Below are 22,634 nucleotides of genomic sequence, written 5' to 3'. Positions count from 1 at the left end.
ATATACAATATTTATGAAAATATTTGTATGTGCCAATATAAATTAATTAAAGGTTTTTGTTTCGAAACATTTCAGGTGCCCGAACCGAACGAGGAGAGAAAAAACCGTACCAACAACGGAGAAAACACATGCAAATTAACACCATATATATACATTGTAATAAATGAATGCATTAACTGACTCTGTCGATGCTTCGCGTGAATGAATCTATATACGAAAAAAGAGTGTCCCGTCACACACACAATGTGAAATTAATCTTATCAAATAATTAAAAGTGCTCTCGCACCAAGTGCCAAACAAAGCTACATTTATAAATATAAAATTGCATCCACGCGGCGACAATAACTCGAATTCGATTTTTCGCAGAGAGAGAGAGAGAACAAGAGCAAGAGGGAAAAGAACCATCGACCGTATTATCGTCACATATAAATATATATTAATAAGGATTAAATGTAACCCGTTTTTATTATTCGTCTTCTTTTTCGCTTTCCTCTCTTGCTCGCGTTGATATTGTTTTAAATTGCCATTGCAGGCGCCATCGAATGTGAATGACAACAGCGACAACCAGCGACGAAAAAAGAACGCGAGATTTTTGTTTTTCCCAACTGTGGAATGAAAAATGAAATTCACAATGGTTTTTAATCAAAGTGTTTTCAATTGTTGTTATTGTTCGGTCGTGAATTTCCGTCGATTTGTCTAGCGTGCGCGTGGTAGTATTGGTTTTGTAGTGAAATTAAAACGTCGCATAAAATTGCTGTGATTATTAACAATTTATGGCAACTGATTTGAAATGCAAAATTCTATGGTTTTTGCAATGGATTTTTCGGCGCCTATGTGAATCGATCGACAGTGGCTGGACAAAAACACAAACGATATTTCAAATGCCTTTGCCGTTGTGTACATTCACACCAATGGGAATGGCTATGTAATTACCTATCGATGTTTATGTAGATAATCCGACCAAATCGTCTTTTTCCACAGGAATAAAAAAGAAAGGTTTTACAACCGAAACAGCAGCAAAAACAACATAATTGATAATTTCAATAACGGCGCTATTGTGTGAATGGTGTGCGCATATTGAAAGTGAGTCATAACAAATGAACGGAAATTAGTCCCGGTCACATTTTTGATTTTCTGGGGCGACAAAATTAGTGGGCTATTCCAATCGATTCCTGACCACCCATATACACACATAGCATAAAGCATATGTGAATGAAATTGCCCACTCCATAAAATAACCAAGTGCAGTTCGCAAAGTGTGACAAATAAATGAACATCATAATCGCATTGAATGAGTCATAATACTGCAGTTGATACATCTGCTTTACGCGCGCGCGCGCACGCTTTTGTTTGTGATCATGCCGAGATAGAGGGAGAACGAGTGAATTCGGTGACGTAAGGACACGATTTACTCTAAAGTAAACACCATATCAATACTTAATTAAAAATTTTACAAAACGAGAAGCTATCGGTATTTTTATCGTCTTACGCGGTGGAAAAAAAACACTGTTTTCTTCTTCTTTTGCTGTGTGTGACAAACGTGAACGAACACAATCCGGGCAAACGAAACCGAACGACAGATGAATTGAAGAGAAGAAGAATACAACGACAACGACGACGACGACGAAGGAAAAGAAAAAAAATGGATGTGTTTTTATATTTATAATCTGGTATTATCGGTGCGGTATTTGTCAATTATTTTATCGTAAATCCATTTCGGGAAGCAATAGCCACCAACACGCGGCCTCAAACAAAGAGAGCCCAACAAAAGACACAGCACACCGCGAGCGAATACAGCAAAATAATAATAGTTCTCAATACCAACCCAACGACTCAAATAGATCTATACAACACAATAATAAAATCGAACATGAATATTTATGCATTCATTTAAATTGGATAATGTCGTTTTATTGTTCAACGACAACATCATTAACGGATAAACTATATAGCTGAAAACTGCATCGACGAACGCAGGCCTACCATATTTGACATAAGGTAAGCTTCATATATTTTCAATATTGATTCGATTTGTGCTATTTTGCAATTTAAGATTTTTTTTTTGTGGTTATTCCATTTGATTCGGGTGCAGAAAATCCATAGCATTTTGTTGTTGTTTCTCGTGTTTCAACCATTTGATGAATCCTTCGATTTGTAAAAAGTAGAAAAAGACAGTTGTATGCATGGTTTCGAATGGAACCAATTTATCGGTGATATTGGGTTGAAATGATGTCAATGGAATTTTTGTCCCGAAAAAAAAAATTGTACAAACGAGAGAGTGAGGAATTGGGAATATGAAAAAAAGGAGCCAAAAAGGCAATCACACGAAGAACGCTGGAGGTATGCGAAAATACGCAAATTTTTTTTTCGTTCGATTCGGTAATTCCTAAAGAAATCGTGACGCTGTTTTGGAATTATCTCGTTTCGAGTATTTCATTGCTCGACGTGTGCATCGCAATATCCCGGTTTATGTTCCATTGCAATTTATCGTTTTATTTTCCGTTCGAGTTTTTTTTTCTGTCTTTCGCGCTTACACAAAATACGGTAAATGCGAGCATGTATTAAAAATTCAATAAGAAAATTCAGTGCGAATTTCTTCGAATCACATCGCAGCAAACAAAGCAAACAAATTTCGCTTACAAACACCGCAATCGTAATCGGTATTAACGCTGTGAATAGTCGTTGTTGTTTTTTTTTGTGTGTGTGGCAAATTATCGCTGATTTGTCTGTGTCGTGAGCATTCGTATGCATTTGAAAATTCGTCTGCATAACCGAACGGGGCATTTCATTTTTCCAACAAGCAAAAAAAAAATCAGCAGGTAGCAATGATATAGAAGTCGATGAAAACTCGATAAACAACCGAAAAAAAAGCCATGAACATATTTTTTTTTTGGTGCGGGAATGGGATTTTTTTTCCTTTTTCGTTGGCACATTCACAACGTGTGAGCCATTTTTAATCATCACTGGTCCTTTGTGACTTCATACGAATAACACAATTTGCTGCGGTAATTTTTGGATATTGAATGAGAGAAAAGAGTATGTAGAAGAGAAAAAAAAACAAACAACACAGACACATATTGAAAATGGTTGGTCCGAGCAGAATTAAAAAAAAGAAGCCATATACACAAAACAAAGACCATGGAACATTCGAAATGACCAAGAGAAAAATCACACGTTGTCCAGTGTTAAAGCGATAAATTAAATGCGACCCGGTATTTGTGTAAAGCAACGAAACTTTGACTCGTGAAATATTGTTATTTCACCAAAATTCTGCCCACGCAGATGCAATTTTATTTGTTGACTTAATTAACGAAACCAATTTGCCAGACCGAAATGAACAGAGAGTAGAAGAAAAAAAGATGTACTCTGAACGCACACAGTGAAAAAGGGAGACAATAAAAGAAGAGAAGAAGAGAAAAAAAAAATGGAATCGAAGCGCAAATACACGGAATGATGCGACGATGAAAAATGAGTGGAGAACATTCGCCAAATCAGTGCACTCTCCAGTCTAAATAAACTGTCTACTGAAGCGACAGTGAATGGCGAACGAGAAAAAAAAAATTATATACATGCATATCAAAAGGTAGATTTTGTCGTTATTTTACTTTTTTTTCGTGTGTTCGATGTAAAACTCCGCACAATCGCTGCATTAATGTCAACACCATCACATTAAGTCATTCTGATTGCATGTTTTATGAGCCCAAATCGGATGTGGTTTTAATGTGTATGTTGAAAACTTGTAAATGCATCGTGTGACAATTCATTGCTCTTTCATAACGACAACGACAGCAACAACGGCGACATACACACAGAAGAAGTAGAAAAAAACAATCTGAACAGAAAAAAAATTTATATACACGACCAAATGAGAGGGTTTCGCATTGCATTTGGCTGAAAGGTGTTGATCAAAAGACTTCCGTTTTTTGAAAGTGAAAGAATTTCGTCATTAGCACGACACAATCAAATGGTTGAAATGAACATGCACACAGGCACAAATGTGTGCGATGGATAAAGCAAAAGCTGCACATAATTTCCTTATTATCTCTCTATCCTTGCGGTGAATATGCGGTTTGTTGGTGTTAAAAGTTAGAACATTATTTTATAAGATAAATAAAAAAAAATATATGGTTTTAATCAGGACCGATGTGGCTTTTGCCAGATTGGATATATATTTTTTCTAAATGACTAATATAAAACGGAATTTAAATGGCTTGATTCCGATAAACGATAGCGCCTTTTTCATTTGTACAATTTTTTTCTCTTTCCACCGATTAGTTTCCATTTTCACATCATAACAGCACAAAGAGGCCCGAACATTTCGAGAAAAAAAAATGTAGAAAATAAAAATTATATGTGTATATGGCACAAAACATCAATATTTCCAATTCAAAGAAGAAAAAAATATTAAATTGCGCATAGCAATCGAATAAATTAATATGCTTTAATCAGCTTTAGCACATTTTCTCACCCAATTTTTATATTAAATTCCGTTTGAGAGCTCTTCCATTCCATCCGACGTTTTGCATGATTTCAATGATTGTCAGTAATAAATTTCCATAACGATGTGATCGAATATAAAATTAAATTTGATGCTTTTTGGCTTAAGGTAACGTCTTCATTATTCTCGGTCAGTGCGAGCATTCATTCAATGCTGGCTACTAATTTCGGTTGTTTTCTTTGGTCTCTGTTTTGTTGGAGGCATTTATTTCCGCCGATTTAATACAATCAGCGTGGTTCTTTCGAAATAATTACAATTTCAAATGATTTTTAACCGAATTCTAACTCGAAATCGACTGCAATTTACTAGTGTTTTGTGCCTTTTCCAACATTTTCGATATAGTTTAGCTGGTTGTGAGCTCACGAGTAATGCACAGAGACAAAGCAAATCGTTAAATGCCATTTTCACTGCATATTGGCTAGTTATTTTATTCTAGTGAATGTAAAAAAAAATGTTTTTTATTAGGTTGAGAGAACAATGACACAATGAGACCGAACGACGGGAATTATTTTCTGTTGATGTTGTTTTCTCGCCGAACGAGTGAACATCGTACATATGTATATCTCAGTCTCATTTGTTGGATGCTCTAGTATCACATTTAACTAGTCGCGACGGATTGTGTTCTACTTTTTTTCTTCTTCATCTTCTTCATTTTAACTATTGGCCGTTCGTTAAAATGATCGTTTGTTTCCTACGGTGTTAAGACATTGGTAAAAGAAAGACGAAATCGTCGAGATAAGATAAACAATGAGTGTTGTGTGTTATGTAGGCCTTAGCATCAAATATAAAAAATGCATTCTCATCGACAATAAACAAAAAAAAAACACATAACTTACTGCAGTTACAATCCGAAACAATAACGACAACGGCAGAAAGAGTAAAAAAAACACGAAAATATAAAAAAGACATTTCTCGGTTGAAACCCGAAAACGATTCCAGTAATGTCCTCCGGTAAAACAATACTGTATTCGGTCACCTAATTGACCACAAGAACAACAGTAGAGAGAGAGAGACACGATGAAAAGAAAAATAATAGAAAAACAGAGGTGTATTATTATTTAACTATTAAGCCATCATCACACATGTGGTGTATCGAGAAAGGGAAAACAGGTAGAGCGCGACAGAACAGACAGCGAAATGCACCGCATAATACAATGGTGTGTTTCATCTTCGAACTAACAAACTATCGACTAACAATTTAAACGATTGTGTTAACCGTCGAAAACACGGTTCTAATAGCTTAAATATAGTGGGTCTATTAAGTTGTAGCGGTGCTGTTGCTGATGCCGCAACCACAACCCAAACACAGTCACACACACACACACACACACCATAAAACCGACATTGAAATCGTACGAAATCGGAGAATGATTCTCCTGGCTCTGGCCAGAGAAACCGTAATTTGGTATTCTTCCTTATTGAAAAACAAAAATTTGACAGCGAGCATTTTTCGCTGTTTCGGCGTTTCGTTTCGATGCACACACATGAACAGATACGGATATGTTAAGATGTCAAAATATTAAGTTGCTACAAAATTTGTGTGTACGCATGAAAGCCAAGTCGTGTGCACAAGAGGCACAACAACCGATTTGAATATCTTTTAGATTCGATATTCAAGCGGCATTGGCTTCGTGGTTCGGGCAGTTTAGATGTTGTGTATGTGCGCGCGCCCATCCGTCTCTCTCAATCGAACGGATGTGTGTGACGTCTACGGAATACAGTGTTTTACAATCATATTGTGGTATCATCATCATATGCCGCTGCTGCCGTTGCTGCCGTTGCTGCTTAAGAGAAATTAGTGTCGGTCGCATGCATAAAAAGGTCCGTTCGGGCGTTCGATTTTTTTGTGATCTACCGACACACACCATGCACCGTGTGGCTCACCGTGCGCGCGCGCGATACAACAACATACACAATATCCCATAATTTACATTGATTTTTTTTCCCTTCGATTCGGTTCGTTTCGGTAATCTCTCCATTTCGATACAATGGAATCAAATAATAGTTTTAATGATTGTATCAAAAGAACGAAATGAACGAGAGGAGAAAAAAAACCACAACAACAATGTTTAAAAAGAATAAAATACATCGGAAATCACTCAATTAGAACTCGTTTTGTCTTCTTTTATGCGAGTTCGTAGTGCTCTTCATGTCATCCACTGTTTCAAACTCATTTTATTTCCCTTTAAATTTGGTTATAACATTCTCGTTTCGTTTGGATTCTTCACTGAATCGGTTTCATTTTCGAATGAGTCTATCGATGTGCCACTATGGAAGAATTGAAGAAGAAAAAAACAAGCGCAAACACCAAACTGGCACACAAACACAAAAAATGAGTAGAAAAAATGTGGCCCTCGACTCACCGAGAGTCATACTCGGACATTTACGGTCACCAAAGAGATCGAAGACGGAGTGGTTAACAACAAAATTGTAGTTCAACGTTTTTTTTTTTTTCAAATATCTGCTTCAATACGCTTTCCGTGCAAGAATTGAAAAAAAAATAATGACGATGACAACAACACCATAAGTGTGTTTCTACATGAAATTTGTGTTTTGGAATTCGGTCTCCGGTCATAATTACCTGCGTGTTATAATGAAATGAAAATAGAGGATTTAATTAAAATGTCTATGGTTTCTTCTCGTTTTTTTTCGTTTTCTGCTTATTGTTGTTGTTATTTTTTTACGTTTAGTTTAGTTTTTAATTCGTTTCTTTTCAACTAATTTTATAGCATTCAGATATATACACTCTGGCCTGCTCTTTTTTTCGTGTATAAATTATTCAATAAATTATCATATTTTATTTGAGAACTAAAGACAAGAATTAAATAGCTGGAGATATTTGAAAGAATGAAGAGAGAGAGAGAGAGAGAGAGAGAGAGAGAGAGAGAGAGAGAGAGAAAGAGAGAAAGAGAGAAAAGATCGAATTAATTTGAATATCGAATAAAACAAGAAGGTTGAACCGAATATTTCAGGCATACATACGCATAATAACACTATTAAAAGAAGAGAAACAAAAAACATAACCCGACAAACTCTCCAACATATGTGAGCCCGTCGTTCGGTGTTTGCTGTTTGAATATCACCGCCAGTTATTCTTGACGACGATTTGCTTGCGCACGAAACAACCAAAACCAAATCAACAAAGAAATGCCGAAGGAGAGAAAGATACAAATCCACGCATTTTATATATATACACACTCACTCTCTCTCTCTCTCTCTTCCCCTGTTCAACATGTGCTCGGTTGTTATTTTATCTCTCTTTCAACCACAATTAAATGCATTTGCAGTCACTTGTTCAACTGCGGAAAGAATGCACGATTCGTTTGAAGAATTTTACCTTAAACGGCATTTTCACAGTGAAAATCCCATTGTTTTGTGTGTATGCACACACACACACACACACACACACACACACACGGGTGAAATCGAGAAAGTCCATCTGGACTTGCTTACATTAATTCGCCATTCGTTTAGCACAAAATATATCCAATTGTTTTTGTGTTTTTTTCTTTCAATTTCAATTTGAAATTGTGTAGAAAGAAAGCGAATTCATTTTGTATTGGCGTTGCAAATGCAACAACACACATTAGAGAAACAAAGACTAATTGTTCAGTTGAAAATATAGGTTTATCGCAAATATGAAAGTTGTGATTGAAAAGCGAGAAGAAGAAGAAGAAAAAGAGAGAAAAAACGACAAACACTTTGATGATTTAAGATAACGGTCGTAAAAATGCCATCAGAGTCTGAGATGAGAAAATTGAAGCTGATATTTTAATGATCGATTGGCAGAGTGCTCTAATTTTCTCCATTGGCACCGATTATGCGGCCATCAATGACAACAGCAACACAGCACAGCATCGCACAGCACAGTGGCATACGGAAAGAGAAGAAGCCACGAAGTTTCAATCAAAGCAACGCCTCAAACTAACATGCCCTCGTATATCGTACATCGTACATGAACTTTCATCTTTCCACTCTAGTGCGCGTCCAATGCATACACACAGCACAAGAATATTCTGTGTGCCAGAGCCGAAATGAACGGAGTCGAGAGTCGATTCAGTTTTAAGTCAACCGAATTTCGAAGTGAAGCAAGTTACTGGCATTCAAAAACATGATAATTTTCATGTTTGGATGTCATTCTGCGTCGCACAGCACACAACATCGGGAAATTCGATCGAAATGCATTTGATGTATTCAAAACATGAATCCATTCGTGCCGTTTCATTGAGGATAAACATGCACGTTAACACAAAACGACAACTTTTGGCGACGACGACGACGACGACGACGACGACGAAGGGGAGGATGAACGGTGCAACCGTTTTTACATGTTATAACCATTATGATGTTTGATTTCTATATAAATAACTCAAGTTGTATTGCAACCGGGATTATGTCTATGTATGGGCTACAGTTCTAGAGATCGAGTTCTAGTTGCCCAATTCACAAGTTGCAACAATTTAAAATTAGATGCCGGTTGTGTGTCATTTGCATTTTGCATTTCCATTTGAATTATGCAAATAAACAGAGCATATTGAATATGATATTCCTTGAAACAAATGGGCGAAGAGCAAACAACGATGACGACGACGACGACGACGACGACGATGACTGGCTGGCAAAATACTTATCCGATGAATTTCAATGCAGAAATTTCACAGAAAATACAAATAGTATCACGAGCTGCTGCTATTGTTGCTGTTGTGGCTTTACAACGGCAAATACAAATTGCATATACTCAAAATATGAATCGCAAAAATGAAGCAAACGAAACGAAGCAAAATAAATTGAACACCAAATTATTTTCTATTCGTTGAGAAAATTCAAATGTTCTTCTTCATCTTTTGGATTTTATTATTACCGGTTCTTTTTTCTATCTCTCTCTCTCTCTCTCTTTTATTGGTGTATTCTATTCCACTTTTGGTCGTTGCACATATGCTTGCCAGCGTATAATCTTATGCATCAATTGTGACTAACCGTTCACGCTGTTTTTCTTGCGCGTACACACATACTCACAAAAAAACACTTTCCAATTTATCCAATAATAAATAATGAGGACTGCTGCTTTGCAACGACGAGATGAAAAATAAGGGCGTGCTGCAAATGCAACGAATGAACGAACGAATGACGATTTCAGGCAGCTAGAACATGTACTAAATAGAATACGCAAAATTGGCTCGTGAAAGACACGGGGATCCATGCAAAAATGACACACACACATACACACACACACACACACACACACACACACACACACACACACAATCAAATGCAACTGCGTTGCAATAAACTCCAGAAATGAACGGTCGCAAGAAAGGTGAAACGCAGCATAGGGAGAAATAATGTTCACAATCAAATTGCATGTGCCAAAATGCATGCACAATCCACATCGTCCATAATTTGTTGGATGGCTTAAATCGCTTACTCCTATGGAGTTTAATAATCGACATTAATTTTTTTCTCCAAACAATATAACAGGATCTTTTTGATAGGATTCCATCGAAGAATCTGGCAATCTGGCAATAATAGGTATGATGTGCGTGTGCAATGTAATATCAAGTCAATTGGCACGGGTACACATCGTATTGGAATGCTACGGGACTATGAACAATGAATGAGTTTTGGATTGTCTCATTACGATACGTACATAATAATATAAGATGAATCTTTGAACTTTATTCCTTCTGCATGGCGCCCATTATTGCAATTGCAATATGTAGATAATTCTGCCCGCAGTCAATGGCTCTGTTTGTTTTCGATGTGCCGTTAGAAATCTCTCGCAAATCCATATTCCGAATGACAGTTACATATTGCTACCGCATGAGAAGTCCAATTATGTTATTTTTTTGGTATTCAATTTCAATTCGGTTACATTTTTCATATGCTGACCAATTACATGTTATATGATCAAGTATATATACGTGGAAATTATCAGATTTTAGATAACAAAAAATTGATTGCGATATTTCGTACTACATGTAGATGCAACAAAAGATAACAATTTACAGACATAGAGTCTTTTGCGAGTTAGTTTCTTCCATTGCAAATGGATTCTAGAGAGAAAAAAAAATGATCTCCATCACCTTCAAACCGCAATTGTTCTAATGATCATTTCAACGCGTCGTTCATTTTTGAGGGTTTAGTTTTATTCAATCATAAATCAAGTGATATCAAGTGTTCAATAGATGCAAAGCATTCCTATCTATTAATTATGATCTGCTGATGGCAGCATTTGGGATAGATAACTGGCGATGAGTCGGGCTGATATGTTTTGTTTTTTTTTCACTCTGTCCCTATCTATTCGCTTTGTGTTCACGGTTATACATATAAATACATCATCGTGATATCGAGCGTTGTGCCGATTCTAAATTTATTTGCGCGACAAAAGGACAATGCATTGTGGTAATCGAGAGACCGTGAATACAAATCAGACCAAAATCAAAAATGATAAATTATTCTGGAATACAAATAGAGATGCTCGCATGTATTTATGATGACGGTTCTATCGATGTCTGTACATTGCGACCCGAGGTGCGCATGGCAATGCACTGCACACACACACACACACACACACACACACACATGTGTTTGAATGAAGAAGGCGAACGAGCCGTTTCGATTCGCGTGCATATGCCATTCTGCGCTATTCATTATTACGTGTACGGTTGGTTGCTGCGTTGTCGTCGCCATTGCAATAGCTACCTTTTGTAGCCGCTGTTCTCAATCATATCATCATTTTTTTTCTCCATACCGCGATGTATGTGGCTGTTGATGCTGCTGCCAGTGGTGCTCGTGCATGCACATGCACACACACATCTTGTCCACAATGCGTATAATTGGTGTAATCGTTTTAGTTATGCAAGAATTTGACTTGCATCAAAAACACTAATTATTGGTGTGGCATTTCACAAAGTATACGAACGCAATGAGCGTGATCGGACACGCGAGAGCGCGCGCACGCATACACGAGGCAATCATTGCACCTCACACGCCACGCAGAACCCACAAATGAAAGAGAGACGAACCGATTTTATGGCGTTATCAGTTGACGTAAATTGATGACTCTTGTAATTTCATTATGGATAGTGCCATTACAGCATAGAGAAATGCTGGTTTTGTGCCATTTGCATCGCAAATGCATCGATGGCTCGAACGGACATCCACTCCAAACAAACACAAACATGCATGAGCCAGCCACACGTCTATCTATCGCATTGCGATCGCAATACTATTTTCAACAATTTAACACATTTCATTGAAGAGCGTCACAAATAACTCGCAGCTCCAATTCATTTATGAATAATTTCCATGATGAAAAATAGCGCACCAAAGAATGAGGCTCATTAAAATTGCCCATCAATTGCACTCTCGCCGCGCATCTTGCATACACAAACACAACGGAGAAGAAAAAAATAAAAGAAAAGAAAAGCGGACCTATAAACCGTAGATGATTATCACTGGGCCGATTTCCTCAGACGCTTTTAAATAATCGGATTTATTAAATGCTCAAATTAAAAAAGATTGTCATTAAAATCACTTGTTGATCTGTGACATGCTTCGCCGTTTTCATAGAAATACTTTTACCAGAGCAGAACAAACGATTAACGTGTATTTTCATTTGAATGCGACAACACCGACACACGGAAGCGTTAAAATGAGTTGTTTTCTCCCGGAGACTCATTTATATTGCAAGTTCTATTGAAAAATATTTCCGTATTTAGCCGATGCATTTGACTATCAAAGTAGTTGGATTGTTAAGCTTTGACATTTCTTAACAATTTATAAATTACGTGTGCGAGGTGTTTAATCCTCAACGCAATGACAATGAAACTCTGCTGCCGGAGCGAAAGCACATTGACGTCACTTTTGTGTGCTATAGCATACATTGTTCCATGGTGGCGCGCATATACGACGAAGAGAAAAAAAAACGGAAAACACAATTGTAAAATAATAATGAATGACCATAAAATACCATTCACCTGTCAAAGTTCGGATAAATAGTGTGAACGGTCGCAAAAATTTGAATATTTCAAATGAATCATTTGATACTTTTTCCAACCATCAAACGCAATTTCGAATGAATTGGAACGAATCCCAGAACTATTCATCATCATAAAATCGCAACTGTGTTTCGGTATGCGGTGTATTCATTGCGCTGTATGAAATTGCCGAGCACACAGCAAGCACAGGTGAATTTGAAACGGTAGTACAAGCGTGTGGCCAACCCGAAATTAGCATAAAATGCTTTAAATACGATACAAAATCAATCACCATCCAATTTTGGGAGGCCATGCAATTTAAACTAGTTCACAATTCAAGCGGTCAAAATTGCTTAATCATCATAAATGTGAGCACATCTCTCACACATCGCAACCAGATCGAAGAATGCCAACTAATTTAAATATTGTATACGAATCCATTCTCGATTCAGAGTCTATCTATCGCTTTGTTTTAAATACTTCATCATTATCATCATCGTCGTCGTCGTCATAATGATTTTCATTAGTCCAAAATGAAATGTGGTTCGGTGTTGTTTTTTATTCTTCTTCTCTCTGACGTTTCGTTGTTGTTGTTGTTTATTAAGAAGCGTGTATTGGCGTGGCATGAAAATGACGGTGGCTCTACTAAATAACATCATAACTTTTAATTAATTGAACGGCAATTGACTGCAAGAAAAAATGAAAGCAATAAATGACCACATCGTAAAACGTCATATGAGACAGGGAGAGGGAGAGATAGAGAGAGAGAGAGAGAGAGAGAGAGAGAAAGAGAGAGAGAGAAACCCAAATATAAATCAGTCTAATAAATCATTATAACTAAAATGCTATCCACTGAATATAACACACATTTATCAATCAATAGCCTGTGTTAGTCTATCTCTCTCTACTTTTGAAGAGAAAAAAAATACAGCATTTTGAATATATTACATTTTTCAGGTCGGTTCTGTGTTGTGTTTTTTTGTTGTTGTTCTTGTTGTTGTTTTGTCTTCGTCTTTCTATTCGAGACTTTTTCAAGCTTCCACTAAATGTTGTACAACATGAATGTACATTTTTCGAAAGAATATTGATGCTTGTGCGATGCGTATCTGATTAAACGATTAATCATTTGCTGGCCCAGTATGGATTCCTTCTTGCATTATTTACATACTTCTAAATTACGATCTACAACAAATGAATCACGAGAGAAAGAAAAAAAATAGTTTAATACAAAATCTCTAGTACAATTAGACATATAAACGTAATTTTTCACTGGCCCCTATATTTTCAAGCGTTGTGCGCGAATAGGATCTAGCAAGACGAATTGAGATGGCCCGTGTGTGTGTGTGTGTGTGTGTGTCGAGTCCACTTTATAACAGAATAATATTTTGACTGAACAGCACACCAGCAACAATACACATTTTTTCTTTGTAAAACATAACATTTTGGGGCTTTTCCATCGATAATTTCCTTTTCGTTCATATCATTAAAGATAAAAAGAATTGTTTAATAAATGACGGAATATTTCATATTAATGTCAAATTATCTTTCTTTCGGTGGATTTCAGTTGGATCCTATGAACTTTACCAGAAAAATGTTTGCGTACGTACACGAAAAAAAAACTCAAAATGCGATCCTCTCGATCGAAATGAAAATTGATCGGGCTGGTTGGCTGGCATAATCGCAAACAGACTTGTTGTACGTGATATGTTGGCGCCGAGCATATTGATTCGTTTACAATCCTCTTCGATGACGTTACGTTTAGTCTTTTTATTTAAGTTTTTTTTTCTGCTTCTTTTCTCTATCGATTCGAATTGCATTTTTATAACGGTGTGAATACGGTTTTTCCTTTCTCTCTCTCTTTCTCTCTCTCTCTCTCTCTCTCTCTCTCTCTCTCTCTCTCTCTCTCTCTTTCTCTCTCTCGTTTAACCAAGTGCTATTTTCAAAGTACCGATCACGACTGCCATCACACGACAGCTTCTCGAAAGGTTCCGTTTGCATGTTTTCTTCTCGATTGTTTGTGTGTGTGTGTATGTGCTTCTTTTCATCTTTTATTTAGCCGGAGAGTTTATTCGGGATGGTGGAGAATGAATTGGCAGTGTGTGGCATCATGTAGTATTCCAAAGTGCCATCGAACAATTATTTTCTAATTCCGTCTAACGAAATAATCTACGGCATCTATCTACTTGCAGTGTTGAATTTATATTTTGCCATTTGTCTTCGGATACAGTGCACTGGATCTGCGCATGCAGTTTGTGTGCTGTTTCCTTTTCAATTGGTTGCTTGGTACTTAATGGAAGTGATCGGCTTTTTGTGTGTGTGTGTGTGTGTGCTACGCTGCGCTGTGCATGTGCAATACTTGTTTTAAGTCAGCAATTCACACACACACACCATTTTTGAATTCCATTCATTCACGTTTCTCAATTGACTTGCCAATCTCGATAAAACTGAACAGGAAAGAAAGAGCGAATGAAAAAAAACACAAATCGCATGACCAAATGCCTAAGATCATTGATCCCAAATGTTGCATTGCAACTTCTAAACCACACAATGTGCAACTAATGAATTAAGATAACGATGGTTTTGTTTTGCGCGTTGCTTGCTTTCAACCTTTTATCTAATTATAGTTGTACACTTTCCACGCGACTCAAAAACCTCGGGCTATTTTACTTTTAGTTAGAATCAACAGAAGAAGCAGAAAAAAACGCACAATATTTTTTAATAGTGCCCCATGTAAATGCCAAATATGTACATTTCGATACATAAATGCGATAGACAAACACTAACAACTGAACTAACGATAACATTTATCATACTAATTACGGCAAATTTACCAGAGACATTCTACAATTTGATAACCGATATTGAACAAACTCGATCGATTGAATGTGAATAATGAATTTTGAAGAAGAAAAAAACAAGGATGATGACTGTGGAGTCAATTCAATTGAAAATACTAATTCATCTCGTTTTGAAGTGAGCGAATGGAAACAAAACTTGAAAACACTTACATTGGCCCACGTAGGCCCCAATTCATTGAACGCTCCTCTTAACTACTCCAGGCTAATATTCACTGAACATTTTCTCAGGATTATGATTCATTGAGACATGAGAACGAAGAAAAAGCAAATAAATGAAATAAACGGTGAATGGCAATGCAACTCAACCAGAGACTCTAATTGCCGGTGGTTTTTTTCCTCTTCTTCTTCTTCTTCCTTTTTTTTCTAATTTGGAAAAATGCGCAGTAGCATACCGTTTGATAGAAATGTTTTTAGAGAAGATGGCGTATTTGTACCGCCACACAATTCAAAGATGAAAATGTATTGGAACAAATTGCGTATGGTGCACGTTTTTGAAAAGCTGCGAAGAAATGGCGAGAATTCCGCAGGAAAATTTGTACATAGTCACATGTGCGTCGGACATAGAGAATAGCAAAGCATAAGTGGACATGTGCATCGAGACTGGATAATGGCTTTGATGTGCAATGTGCATACTTGACAATGTTTTTCTTCTGTTCTCTTTCTCTCTCGCATACTCTCGCTCACTCACTCTGGCTCTTTAGTCGAGTGAATACGCTTGCGCTTTGTTCACCTCCATTGGTCTGGTTAATGTGTATCTGCTAACGTGCAGTTCATTTGAAGTTGTCGCATTACAATCAAGCCAATTATAAAATGTAAATAAACAAAGGAACAGAAATTATGCGTGCTATGCTGCCACATATGTATACTTAACCATTTCTGCCCGGCGGTTCGACAGTAGTGATGGGCGAGCACTGAGCGTGAACGCGCGAGCGAACGCAAAACCGTGCGCGCACACATAGTTAAGAATAATGCAGTTTATTTACCCAATGTCTCGGCTTGAAACGTTCATTAAATTTACGTGTGAACATCAAATGTGAATTTTTCACCGATGTCAATATTTCCATCGAAATTGTCGTTTGATTGGAGAATCGCGGTTTGTTGCGCGCATCGATGCGCTTCTCAACAACAATAACCAACCACATAACAGCATAACATCAACACATTGCACACGCATTCAATGCGATGCGTGGATGAAATAAAATAGATAATCATGATTTCCGCTATCAATTGTGTCAATGATGTCTATACATTTCGCAACGTAATTCATACAGTATCATTGCGAGTTCGAAAGGATCATTATCGTGTAAAGAGGTAAAATTGAATGCGATGCCAGCGAAAATAAATTTAAACCATAGCATTAACATAATGGTAAAATATAGGAAGTCATTGCAAGACTTGGGTGCATCGGTTTTGAACTTCATCAGCCCAAGAGGAGGGGCGATAATTGTTTCATATAAAATAATTGTTGGAGCCAATTTCATGGCTCAATTCTGCCAAGCCAAAGCACATCAATCGAACGTTTGAAAGCACAATGGAATTCAACAGTTTAGAATTGCTTAAACTATCTAGTGTTAAATCGTTTTCTCTTGTGTAAATTGGGTTTCTCGAAAATAGAAAGTCATCCTTCGAATATCTTTGTCAGGGGAGGTCGGCTAATCAGACTCCTAGCATCATTATGACTCCGTACATGATCAGAACCTATGCACTCCACACTACTTATGTTAACTATTATCTCTTCTTTTGGTTTCCGAGAGTAGTTTTTTTTTCTGGTCGTTCTCTTTCTTTTTCGCGAAACACTCTCCCAACGCAACAGAATATAAGCTAACCGTGTAGCCCGTTTGTGCTTGTGCTTGTGATATAAATATAATAAGAAAAAGTAGAAGGCATAAGAATAGTGTAAGTAGGGTATGCACAACTTGGTCAATTTATACATGTGTTGATATGTAATCTTGAAAAATTTATTGCCTTTTGTTGGAATAATTGAATCTGTTGCATAGCGCATTGCTGCATGTATGCGTTGGCCAGACTTGCACATTTTGGTATCGCGTAAAATAGAAGAAGAAGAAGAAAAAAACGAGCAAAGCAAAACAAAACTGCACTATAATTTGCACCTCTCTCCAGCTCCAGAGCTCGCGCGGTGTACATCCATCATTCGGCGTTGGAAACAATCGGCTTTCGGATTTTATCTACTCGGCTTGATTTAGAACGAAATCAACAATAAACCAAATGGTGCGATTTTCCATTCCCTTGTTTCCATTATTATCTGTTGCACACTTGGATTGCACTCCGACGAGCTGTTCGTTTGTTTGCTTTCTACTTACTGCCTGTCGGCCGTACGGCTGCTCAACACTTCTGTTTCAGATCTCTGCTGCTCGTACATTCCCGCATAGACGCGAAAATTAGCGAAATTGTTATTTATAATCTTACGATACGTGCCTCAATTCTTCGTCTCTTTTGTCTCTTATAATTCACTTACCATTTTCAGTTTTGTATTTTCATTTGGCTTTTTTATGGTGTGCCATTTCACGTCATTTGACAAAATGTATATAAGTTTTTCATGTTTCCTCTGCATACACGAAGAGTGGTCGGTCTGCACACTGTACAGCCACAGCCACACATTCTGTACATTGATGCAGTGCATGAAGAGAGAGAGAGAGAGAGAGAGAGAGAGAGAGAGAGAGAAAGACCATTTCATTTGTGTGCATTCCATTTTTGTAATTTTCATTTTATACGGTCTGATAGTAGCTGGCATCGGATGAAGTGCAACCATGCAATCTCATGCTGCAGAACTATGTACACGGCCTTCACTCTCTTTCTGCCCATTTGACGTAATAATCGGGTTGAACTAAAGTTTCTTGATTGAATATTAAAGCCCATTATTAAAAATTATTAACAGCGGCACGCTTTTACGAAATATGTTACGACAAATTAAAAGAGACAAAGTCGGATAAATTAACACTTTCAACGATGCAAATTGAATAAAGTAGTATACACAAAAGGGGTCTATGGTTATGGCAAGGCTAAAAATCTAATGCGACGGACCGACTTAATCTTGCTGTATGTGCAGCAAAAACCATTTCATTATTGTATCGCATTTAAGTGAAGCGAACGAGAGCGAGATAATAGAGGCGTTTCATTGAAATAGATTGCCTGTGATGGTTGCAGCTTCTGTTCTCTTTTATTTCAGTTTTTCCATTTTTCCGTTTTTTTTTTCGGTTGTGTTTTAGTATGCTTTATTCAAGATTTTAATATCATTTATGTGCATTTTGTGCCATTAAAATAGTTGCGTAATGGTCGAGGAAAATGGCCAGCCATGCCAGTGTGTCGGTGAGTGCAATGAGTGCAATGAGAGCAATCAATCTTGTTAGCCGGTTACAGTTTTATAATGGCTGAGATGTCGCCGCGTCTCTTAAAAGTGGTGCAAAATCGTTAGAATGCCGTCACATTCACGTTCAAATGACTACAAACAAACAGTTGGCTTTTTTCGATTTAAATTACTTATTATTTCATATCATAAAATCCATGAACATGTGCACAATACCACCCACTGATTCATTTTCAATTCTAATAACAATCTAATATTTTTTTTTTCTATATAAATATCTCATTAAAACTCATTTTATTGGCTTGAGTACCGGTCATTGTTGGTGCATACAAACATGAGCAACGAATCTAAATGTTTCGTCGCTGCAATACTTCTACACAAGAGTTTTCAATGTTCTTTCAGTTTTAAATTACATTTCGGTCGAAAAGTTTTGTGTTTTTTTACGAGTTCAGTTGAAAGGCGTCTGGTAACAAACAATTTAGATCGATTTCTCGAGATAAGCGATCATAATTGGCTTGGAGTGTGTGTGTGTTCAAAGTTTTAAAACATATTTTCAATGCACACGCACACGACTGCTTTTTAGCAGCAAGCAATTGTAGTGCAGTGCAGGAAAAGTACGACGAACAAATGGAAGGCATTCATTTGCTATAGCAAAACGAATTCGTTTGGTTTCGTATGTCGTGAATTCAATTGCAATTCACAATTCGAAATTGGAAAGTCAAAGTCGGAAAAAGGCATTTCGAAGATGAAACTTTTTTCGGAGTTTGTGTTGGATTCGTTGTCGACACAGCAAATCGCCATTATGTTGACACAATAGATGAAACCATTTCAATTTTAGTTGCACATTCTCGATCATCACATAGCTTTGGACAACATTTTGGTTTTCTATTCGAAACACCGAAAAAAATCACAGTCTAATTTCTGCATTTCTTCGTTCATTTATGACATCGTTTTTCAATCGAAATGACGATTAACATGTGCGTATTATTTTTTATTTCTTGTTGTTGCTGTTTTTGATGACGAGAGCTTGACATTCAGTTCAAATGCTCTCTCCTTCACAAAGAGAACGTTGTTTTGATTGGTTTGTTGGATACTCTCTTTCTGTTGTGTTTTTTTAACGATGGTGTGTACGGACGCAAAAAGTGAATGCACTACCGTTTTGCGATATTGTCGCATACGTCTGCTCGCTCGTCTGATGAATCAATCCGAAAAAAATACACATACTGAAAGAAAGAGGCGAAAATAGGAAAAAAAAACTAAAGTTGAAATGCAGAACAAGAAGGGTATATATGCACAGAGAGGGATAGAGAATGAGAAGCGCTTGCAAATGCGTGCATTAGCATGTATGCGTAAAATGTGTGCATAATACCAGCCAGCCATCCATCCATCCATCAATAGAATCAAATATAAAAATTGTTTAGAGTATGGCAACAACACTTGAATACAAAAAAATGTCCAGTTCCTTGTCCAAAGCCACTTCAGACGATCTTAAAATACGTAATGTGCACACAAACTTTTTGTTGTTGTTGCTGCTGCTGTTCACCAAAGCATTTTCTGTCATTCGTTTTGTTTTCATCAATTTTACGCTCGTTTTCCCTTACATTCAGTTGTTGTAGTTCGCTTTTCTTTCTCACTCTCGCTCATTCTTTCACTCACCAGGTTCGTTCATTCTCGGCTTCTTGTTTGGTACACTCTGTCTTGCTCACTCCTTTTCTTGCTCTGTTCTCACTCTGTGTTGCTGTTGATGTTTTTTTTGTGTCATTCTGTCCCAACTTTTTTTTCCCATTTGTTTTAATGTACTTTTTGCAGTGCATGTAATTGCTTATAGACCTAAAACAAAAGCAACGAATATAAATAAATGTTGATCGCACAATGTACGAACGTATGAGTATTTAACAAGGAAAAAGTATATACACATCGTTTTGCTCCCGTCGTGCTTGCTTCATTTTTTTCAAAGCCTTAGCACATATACATTTAGTCTGGCATTATGGTCGAGTTAAAAAGACGAAGCAACAGCAGCAGCACCACCACCAACCAGCTCACACAAAAAAAGCAAATTTGACGCTTTATATGGGCAAAATGTAGCTGGAGCATTTGGTATATTCGTTCATCCTCTCTCTCTTTCTCTCTCTGTCGCCGTGTCTCTATCGCTGGCCTCGAGCCCATGAATCGCAATGGAGTTGCTACCGAAGGGATTGAATTGTGGAAGAGCAAACGAATGAAGTATTTATTGCTTAGTTCAATTTTGTTGAATGACGATTCATTTGCTTCTGGTTTGTTGCGTCGATTCTTTAAATTTTTCATTTTGTTTGGATGTAAGTTCTTGCTGGAGGATTCAAAATAGAATATCGTACATTGTAGATTTTTTTCTAGTCTCTACTCTACCTTGATTTTGGAGCGCATTTGTTTGTTTGCTTGTTCAATTTTGTTTTGTTCTTTCTTTCTGTCGCGAGCGCGCTCGCTCACGATGATGCTTCTGCTCTCTTAATCTCCCATGCAGAAATTCTGATGAGCTGATTGATGTTTGCTCGGACTTCGGCAGCAATGTAAACAAATGGGAGCCCGATTGATTCCAATATATATATACTCAATTGTTGCATCGGGGAACCGTGTCGTGATCTCCTCTCGAAGATACACCAAACCGAAATGTTTATTTATATCCGTTCACATTTTCGGGCTGGCTGGCAAAAGTCACCGGCTCGCAATGAGTAGTGTGTAGTGCTTCATATCAAATCGATATCTGCGTGTGCACTTCACCCATTTATTTATTGTGGTTTGAAATGGATGACGGTAATTTATTTCACGTTCAACAGTGATGGCGACATAAGATATTGCTTTTTAATGGACTGCTCGTCTTCAGCCATTCGATGCACTGCTCGCGCTCATCGCAGCCATGTACAATATGTGACATCGATTTAATGATGATAATATAATTGCGGAATTTGTTTGGCTTTTGGAATTGATGTAAATTCATGCAAATCTAACGACGACGACGACGATGACGACGATGACGACGACGACCACTTTTTTCCATCGCATTTTCCAAATGCTCAATCATTTTTTGTCTCTCGTTTGGGTTCCTAGCCGTTTCTGGTTGATGTCGCTCGATTCGCGTTCACATTGCATTTGCTTCCATTTTTCATTAAGCGAATTTTTAATCTGTCAACAAATGAATTAATCTGCAATGTTTTGTGAACTGCAGCTAAACGGAAAGCTAAATGTCACTGCGCTTCTGTTTGTTGGAGTTTTTGAAGCGTGAACGACTGCCTGCGTGAAGAATACCTTTTGTATTTTGCAATGTCAATTTATGGAAAGATTAAACATGGATTTCTGGTGTTTGGGCCTGTATCAAATGCAGTGCCAAAGAATGCCGGGCGATGAGTAAGTGTACGTAGAGGGAGAGAGAGAGAGCACATGAAATTTTCCATATTAAATTTTCGAACATAATTTCAGCAATTCGTTGGTTTGTCATTCATTACGCAGTAATATGTTCTGTCACTGTATTTTGGGGTAACTTCGTCATACTCCGGCTTGAATTATTTTTTTTTGCTCGTTCGCTCGCTTGCTGCATTGTTTCCTTCACATCGGATTAGGCTTTGGCTCATTGTCATCGAATGCATTCTGTTAGCACCGTACTAAAAACAGAGTTCCTGTACTCGTTGCGCTCCTCTTTCTCTCTGTGTGTATGTGTGTGCGCTCGTTCTTCTTCTTTTTCTACATGTTCTGCATTTATTTTCATTTTCTCTTCGTTGCATGTTTAACGAAGTGATACGGCATTCTGGTGATATAAAAATGGTAGAATGATATTTGAAACTTGAAACTTGAATGGAATGTATTAAATTGCATTCACAACAATGGTCTCGTGTGTGTGTGTGTGTGTGTGTGTGTGTGTGTGGATGTGACGCTAATGTGAACACGGCAAAGTGAAAAATAGCAAATCGCTCGGTGACAACAATGCAACAAACGAGTTATAA

At 37.3% G+C, this 22,634-nt stretch overlaps 1 protein-coding gene across 2 annotated transcripts in view; it reads left to right on the top strand.

The window, feature by feature from the left end:
• The window catches only part of LOC129578032 (uncharacterized), a 65,239-nt gene that overhangs the window by 9,663 nt on the left and 32,942 nt on the right, over positions 1–22,634 (top strand). For both annotated transcript variants that reach the window (XM_055466072.1, XM_055466073.1), the window contains one exon: positions 76–1,998. The gene's annotated coding sequence lies outside the window, so the exon portion shown is untranslated. The remainder of the gene's footprint in view (positions 1–75; positions 1,999–22,634) is intronic.

The sequence above is a fragment of the Sitodiplosis mosellana genome, unplaced genomic scaffold (genome assembly GCF_009176505.1).
Source record: "Sitodiplosis mosellana isolate CC-2019 unplaced genomic scaffold, AAFC_SMos_1.0 Smas_scaffold_6226, whole genome shotgun sequence".
Lineage (NCBI taxonomy): Eukaryota > Metazoa > Arthropoda > Insecta > Diptera > Cecidomyiidae > Sitodiplosis > Sitodiplosis mosellana.
Note: the sequence above shows the minus strand (reverse complement) of the source record. Positions and strands in the feature narration are given on the sequence as shown.